We start from the raw sequence: 7,829 nt of genomic DNA, 5'->3' as shown, positions 1-7,829 counted from the left end.
ATAGAATTTTCAGATGATAGACAATAACAAGTAAAGCGGTATCATTTACTTCACATTTTTGGAGCCAATGAAACTGTTCAAAGTTTTTGTTGTTAATATATTTCTGACATAACTCAATAAGGGTAATGAAGCCAAATATCATCGCTTTTGCATCAACAAGAGTTTTATTTGTTCCTTGAAGTTTCTTATTTAAGATATTCAGTTTTTCAAGGATATTGGCTAAATAACTCACAAATGCTTTACCATCGACTGTAAACAGATACTTCATTTCAGGTTTGTCGCTTAAAAAATCCCTAAGTCACATAATATTTATTGACCTCAATTATTTAAGAATTTGCTTTTTTCTTTCGATTTTGCCACCGAAATCTCGCATTGCATTTAAATGGCCCAGAGCAAAAGGTTTTAACTCATGTCGAGCATTTGTAATTGCATTTTTGAATTTCCCCCCTTTACAATCAAATTGCCCCCCGGTGGGGAGTGGGCCCCACGTTGGGAAACACTGCTCTAGTTTAAGATTCTCGGACGCGTGGTTCGCCTGTCACTAGCGGCTCTCTGATGGTATTTCAGTTGCCCGCAATATTCCCAGATTCAATTTAAATTATTAGTTCGATAAGTGCTAGACTTCGCACAGGTTGTCGGGCTACCAAAGCAGAAGAACCATCCCCTCTCCAGAGGATCAAAATTGTGATGGCATGCCTTCGGCTCATCCTCAGGAATTTTTCCCAGACCATCGCCAGTAGCCTATTGTGCATCTCTAGTGCTACTTAAAGGAAGTACCTAAATACCGAGTTCGATAAGAAAAAGGAAACTATCTTATAATGACAATTACTTTAGATGATAACGATTAGGAGTGAAAAATTAGTGGCTGATGTTTAGGAAAAAAATTTTACGTTAGGTTTGTTTAAGTTAATCCAGCAAGAAAGACCTAACCCAACAAGAAAGAAAAAAAATATCTTGAAGTTACTTTATGAATCGATTTTTATTTTACTGTCTGCGCGTACCAGAGGGAAATAATCGAAAACATGAAAACACGCCTGTGTTATATCATTTGTCTTAGGTAGAACTTAAATGCGTAAACAGCCATTGATATCTTGAAAATTTCTATTCAAAATTAAGCTTAAATTAAAAAGAATTCTTGAAAAACTAAGGGTACAAATTAGCCACCAGAAAAAATGTATACATTAAAGTTGCAGTACATTTACTTTTAAACTAGCTAAAACTTTCAAGTGATGTGTATTCATGGTGAAACAGTTAGGTTGGGCACCTCTTACTAGAAGTCTGGACGGAGGTCAAATCAGTGATTGGATGGTTGAATTTTATCTCTGAATTTTTTCTCTGGGAAGATCAATTAATATTTGTCATGTTTTATTTGTTTTGAAAATTATTTTTTTTAATTAAAATTATTATTATTTGTTTTTTAAAAAAATTATCTTTTGAGAACAAAAATCTAATTGTTGTTTGTTTCTAATTAAAATCTATAGATTCTTTCAAAAAAATGAATATTTTAACTTAAATTTTAAGTTACAAAATTTTATAAAATAATCCATACTTTTTAATTAAAAAAATAAAAAAAATATCCATTATTTTTTTCTTCAAAACTTTAATTATTTAAAAAATAATTTAAATCAAAGAATATTTATGAATCGAGTAAAACATATTAAATAGTTATCAACCTTATTAGAAAACAAAATTGGATATAAAATTGAGTTGACAGAGAAGAATTTGAAAAACGGACCTCTCAGATAGAAGGACAGCCTATCCAGTACATCACGAATACACGCTAACTGAAAGTTTTCGTTAGCTAAAAAGTAAATTAACTTAAAATTTAATGGACATATTTAAGCCTGGGGACAAATCTTGCTGCTAATTTGTATCTTATCAAAGGTTTTTAACCAGTCTCTTTAATTTGAGCTTAATTTTGTTTCCCTAGGAATTTTCGAGATATGTACTCCCTCAGTAAGTCAAATGAAAAACACAGAATCGAAAGCATGAATACATTTGATTAAAGAGCAATAGACGTGTACTTCGAAAAATTTCTCACGTGAAAAGGAGAATATTCGCTCATATTAACTTGCAGGTGTTTGGTCAGCGATGTATTCCCCAATTTTTTTCCAAATGGACCTTGAAGGAAAAGGTTAGAGACCCCAACTTTAGCTGATCGGTGTCCATCTTTCCTAAAATCAATCTTTCACACTTAAACAGATCCCCCGACGCATTTTGGAAAACATTGAAAATATTCACAACATTCTTTCTTAAACCAATGAAAATAATAATTACAACTAAACTCAGTACAAATCTCACGATAAATGTCTCTAACACAGGCGTCAATAGATGAATGTCTGCTGTCAACAACTCTAAAATAATAAAAGTGAAATTATTTCAACAAAAATATTTTCAAAAATAGTCCTTCTCAAAAAAATTTAATTTTCTCGTTTTAGTTTAACCAAAACACTGAATACTAATGTGTTTTCTCCTTGTTTTTTACTTTTATTTATTTTTATGTTGTAATTTTTTTTAAATTGAACTTACTTGTGACTTTAAGATGTAATAAATTTCGCAGGAAAAGTAACATCACAAAAATGCTCCAAAACGTATCCCCTCAAAATGAAAAAAATTAAAAAATGTAAAAAAAAACTTAATTAAAAGTAAAACAAACCTCCTGAAATAATATCCGTCTGGATCCCTGCTTATAAAGAATCTTGTATGTTACTTTTTTCTTGTGCAGCTGTGCATTGAAGATAATAATAAATTTGAAAAGAAAAATATCCCTATCACGAAAATATGTAAATATATCGAAACAAAATATTAAAAAAAAATACCCTCTTAATCACCTAAGTCCATTTTTCAGTTCTAAGTCAACAACAGAAATATAGACTGTAAAAATGAAGAAAAAATATCGCCTCAAAAAATAACTAAGATAAATTTTGCATTTCGTAGTAACCTCTAAAGGACACCGCTACTCAAACAAGTCTAAATGAGGCCAAACTATAGTTTGTCTAAAATAAGAACTCCCCTAGTCATTCATCTCGACAAGTGGTGGTGACTATGATGACGAGGTATAATTATTTCAAGTAAAGGTGTGGGGTTATTGCTTAGGACAGATTTCGGCGGCTAGGGTCGAAGAGAGAAAGAGAATTTTTTTCTTCGGTGTACTGTGTTTGTCCTAGAGTGAAAAGAAGCTACCCTCCTTGAAATGCGCTATTCTTGTTTTCATAGCAGCAGACGGCCTCAGACTTTGTCGCGGGGGGAGTTTTCGCAGCAGACAAACTATACCTTGACAAATTTTTTTACCTATTCGTAAATGGTGATTCTAGGCACTGATTTTACTCCGCTTTCACACCTCTCTGTTTATCAAAAAGAAATTTTCAAAAAAATTCATAATTATCAGTGCAGTTTAAGAATCCTTATAATATTTACTCCATGCTCCATCCTATTAAAAAAAACTTTCCGAAGCGCTTTCCTTACTTGTAACAAAAGTGTTTAACTGTAACGAGTAATATTTCAAGTAACAAAAAAATTCTTTACGGAAGGTTTTTTTTTCTGTCGTTAATTTTGAAGATATGTGTTTCTTAAAAACTCTCCCACACTGATTAACCTTAAATTAACAATTTTCATCTCCATTTTTATTAAATAGCTGTCTTGTCTAAGAGAGTTTAGCCCAGCTATCTAATCTATATATCGATCTTTTCCCGGTTAGCTATAGTTCTCAAATCTCAACTTAGTTCGATTCAGGATAAATTAGGATTTGTGCTACGTCTAAATAAATCAAATCTACTGGTGTTAAATACGAATAATGGTTTTGAAATGGACATATTATTATATAAATTTATGCAAATTCATAAGCAAAAACTTTTCTCAGTGTCTAAACACAAAATGACAGTTGAATAGTAATGAGACAAAAAAGCTGCAATATAGGAAAAAATTAGAAGTTTAACCAGCGGGAGAAAAGTAACAAGCTTGAACCAGATAATAATATAAGGAAGATAAGAAAAAAGTGTTGAGGAATAAGTGAGAAATCTAGGGTAAATTCAGAAATTAAATTAAGATGATAGATTCCAAATAATGAAAAATAATAGAATGCTACAAAGATCATTAACTAGATTATTAAAATTTTTCAAAACATGGCATGATTCCCAAAAATCAAGGTCGATAGATGAAGAGCAGCGTTGAATTATTTAGTAAAATACTTAAAACCTGTGATTAGAATTCTAACTATGCAAGACGATGAGAGATCATTTAATATCCCAATTTCGGAGAAATTCTTAAATCAAAATTTAAAGGTACTTATTGTTGTCCAATATCTAAAAGATCACACCGACGAGAAATTTGATAAAACTCAATTTTTAATTTAATAATTTTTGATGGTATCTTTAATTTTATAATTTTTATTAAAATTAAAAGGTACTTATAGTTGTCCAATATCTAGAGGCCGACGAGAAATTTGATAAAACTCAATTTTTAATTTAATAATTTTTGATGGTATCTTTAATTTTATAATTTTTATTTCAATTTATTTTAATTTATTTTGTGTGTAAACAAAATTTAATTGTTATGGGTGTGAAAGTTGCAAAATTTAAATGCGTTTGACTTTCGATAAAAAAAAATTAGCCAAAAAAGAATTAATTATAAAGTAACGTTTACTGTCATTTACACTTACTGCAACTTGCAGTAAACACCCGTAATATCAAGTTTTTAATTTTTTTTTAAATTTCCAAAATTAAACGAAATTTTCAGTACAACACCTAAAGTTATTGGAAAAAAATAGTGGAGCAGCATGACTCATTTTTAACTAAGTAATAAGTATTTATAGCTTTTATAAACAGAATAGACGTCTCACAAATTTAGAGGATTTCCGCACTCAACATAATTTTTCAGTCTCCGGTACCATGGTTTCGGCTCCCTTGCCGGTACCATGGTTTTTCCAACGGTAATACGTTTCAGCAAATACAGTAGGATTAAACTGGCGTAGGGGAAGAGAAATATATGCCAAAACCATAATAATGGTGAGGGGAATTGTGTGGGACGTGGGTAAATCACTTAACCTTGATACACCTATCTTTTTTAAGAAGAGTGTAAATACTGCACTGGTAATGATGAAATTGATCATTTACAGATATTTATCTCCAGTTTAAGTGGTTGAAAAGTTAAATTTGTACGAAAACGACATGAATTCCCCTTGAGGATAAAAAATTTGCTAGTTTTTTTTAATGTTATTTTACTTAATTCAACTTTAATTGCATACAAATGCATCGTTTGATTTCAATAAACGTGGCATTTGTTTTGTTTTCTACAATGAAATACCTAAATTTCAATTTTATTTTTCACTTTTATTTTATTTGTGCGCTTTAATAGTGCTTTTCATTATATTACTAATATTGTTTTTATAATATTATTTTTATTAATAGCGCAAATGTCAGTAACTTAGTATAAATACGAGGTACAAAAACGAGTATAAATACTCTTTCAGGAACATATTTATTGGCAACAAGTGCAGTACTGTTTCAGCTATTTTTCAACATTACCACCACCAGAAATGAGACACTTGTCGTATCGTGGGATCAACTTTTGTATCCCTCTGTCGTAGGACTCTACCGCCTGTGAATGAAACTAGCGTGTGACAGATGTCTTCAGCTTTTCGTCGTTGCCAAAACGCTCACCGGAGGACAGGAATTTCCAGAGGAGCAAGAAAACGTGAAAATCGCTGGGAGCAATATCAGGACTGTAGGGTGGATTTTCAAACAACTCCCAGCCAAATTCCGTCAAAATAGCGACTGTGTGTCGTGCCGTATCTGGAAAAGCATTGTCATGAAGGAGCGCAATGCCTGCTTCCACGACTCTTGTTTCGAAAGGCACGTCACAATTTCCGCAGCGTTTCACAGTAACGGTAGACGTCTGTCACACGCTATTTCCATTCACAGGCGGCAAAGTTCTACGACAGAGGGATGCAAAAGTTTATCCCACGATACGACAAGTGTCTGAATTCTGGTGGTGGCTATGTTGAAAAATAGCTGAAATATTGCTGTACTTGTTGCCAATAAATACGTTTCTGAAAGTGTGAGTTCTTTTTTTTAAAAAAAAAATTCGGGAAAACTATTTTCTGGATGAGCCTCGTACAACCAGTTCCATTTATTTTTGTGTGAAATAACTTCAGTCAATATTTTGGTCTTTATGCACTCTTGTTGTGATTGTTTTTCTTTTTAATTAAAAAATATCTAAATTAAAAGTAGAGGCCCTACGCCAGTTATAATATAATTTTTTTTAATACAGATTCACATTTTATTAAAACCTATTTAGGAAATATGCGTCATGGTGGTGTAAAGAGCGTGAATGCTGAAAGCTAAATGAGGTTAAAATAACACTCAAGATTATTAAAGTAATGCATAAATTTAAGTTTTTTTATATTAACTGTGAGTGAAGTTCAGTTTCACCTGCCAATGAGAAGGTGATCCTGGTTCTAGTCCCAGTGATGGCTGATCAATTCAAATTCCTCTCCCAGCCTGCACTAACCACAGCGCTGACGGCGTATAACCAAAGCGGTATATAAATTATTGGTTTGAATCTCCTTACCATCTGCTTAATAGTGGGAAAGTTATCGAAATGTAACACAAATGCGGAAGAGCTCCATCAAAAAGTCATCCGCAAGGTTATTTGGTCCTCATTCTTTTCCCTTTGACGAAAACTTTCTTTAAACATAATTTTCATACTTTTTTCATTATTTTGTATTAATTAAAGTTAAAATAAGATAAAATATTATATTTAGTATTTTAATGATGTATATTTATGAAATACAGCATGAAACGCCGGTATCTTTTTTTGCCCTTTAAGGCAAAATTTTCCAAACAAGCCTTACTTCCAAACAATTACTTTTAAAATTTGCACTCATTTTTTGCTATTAAGATCTTAGAGAAAAACTTAATTACCATTGAAATTTCTTTAATTCACAAAGCTGTAGTTCCAAATAAATTTTTAAATATGAATGAAAATAAAATTCAAATTACTTTTTCGAATTTTGTATTTTAGTGCAACTATTATACTGTTAGTACAACTATTATATAGTAAACTAGGAGGCTCTGCCCCCTGCTCGCTAACGCTCGCCAACCCATATTATTTAAAAATATAAACTTTAAACCCTGACTTTTCCTTGTGAGATAATAACCCTCAAAAAGTCTTTCATTTTCCAGAACACAAAAATTTGTTTTATCGCCAAATGAAATATTTTTTGGTGATCCGCATTATTGAAATCAATTTTTATATTAATTAACATTTGTGATAAAGTACATAACATTTTAGAACAAAATAAGGATGTTTTACATACAGTACAATTTGACCATGAACCCGAAAAAAATACGGTTCATTTCCAGGAGGTGGCTTTATGTGTGCTCCAAATGATGCAAAAGCAAGAGCAGAATAATATTCCCGGATATGATTTCGATAATTCCGTGTCTCAATCGAATTATCACTTAATAATTTTTGCAGTAACTCGGGAATGTCCATTAGTGTAGGCAAATTAATTTTTCCATCGTGGCAGCATTTCGTATATTTGCCAGAAGAATGTCTTTCTTTAGCCCAGAAGTAAGCATTACAATAACTACATTGTTCCGTCATTGAGCCAATATTATACTCTTCGACATCTACTGTTCAATCTTGAACAGTTATTATTACACTTGATCTCAGCAATCTACGTCTTCCATAACATTCCTCAACACTTTCTTGGGCTCTTCGAACACGTTTTCTTTCATTACGTTTAAAAGTCCTAGCAGCTTCACTAATATTCTGCATTTTAAAGCGTGAAAATTCAATGCGCGAAATATAAAAAAATTCAATGCATT

At 31.7% G+C, this 7,829-nt stretch overlaps 2 protein-coding genes across 2 annotated transcripts in view; one reads left to right on the top strand and one right to left on the bottom strand.

Moving 5' to 3' along the window:
• The window catches only part of LOC107456201 (cuticle protein 14-like), a 206,301-nt gene that overhangs the window by 69,348 nt on the left and 129,124 nt on the right, over positions 1-7,829 (top strand). The gene's annotated exons all lie outside the window — the stretch shown is intronic.
• Positions 1-7,829, bottom strand: part of LOC122271932 (protein kinase C-binding protein NELL1-like) — a 45,288-nt gene that overhangs the window by 30,578 nt on the left and 6,881 nt on the right. The gene's annotated exons all lie outside the window — the stretch shown is intronic.

The sequence above is a fragment of the Parasteatoda tepidariorum genome, chromosome 2 (genome assembly GCF_043381705.1).
Source record: "Parasteatoda tepidariorum isolate YZ-2023 chromosome 2, CAS_Ptep_4.0, whole genome shotgun sequence".
Classification (NCBI taxonomy): Eukaryota; Metazoa; Arthropoda; class Arachnida; order Araneae; family Theridiidae; genus Parasteatoda; species Parasteatoda tepidariorum.
This window is presented reverse-complemented; position numbering and strand designations above follow the sequence as displayed.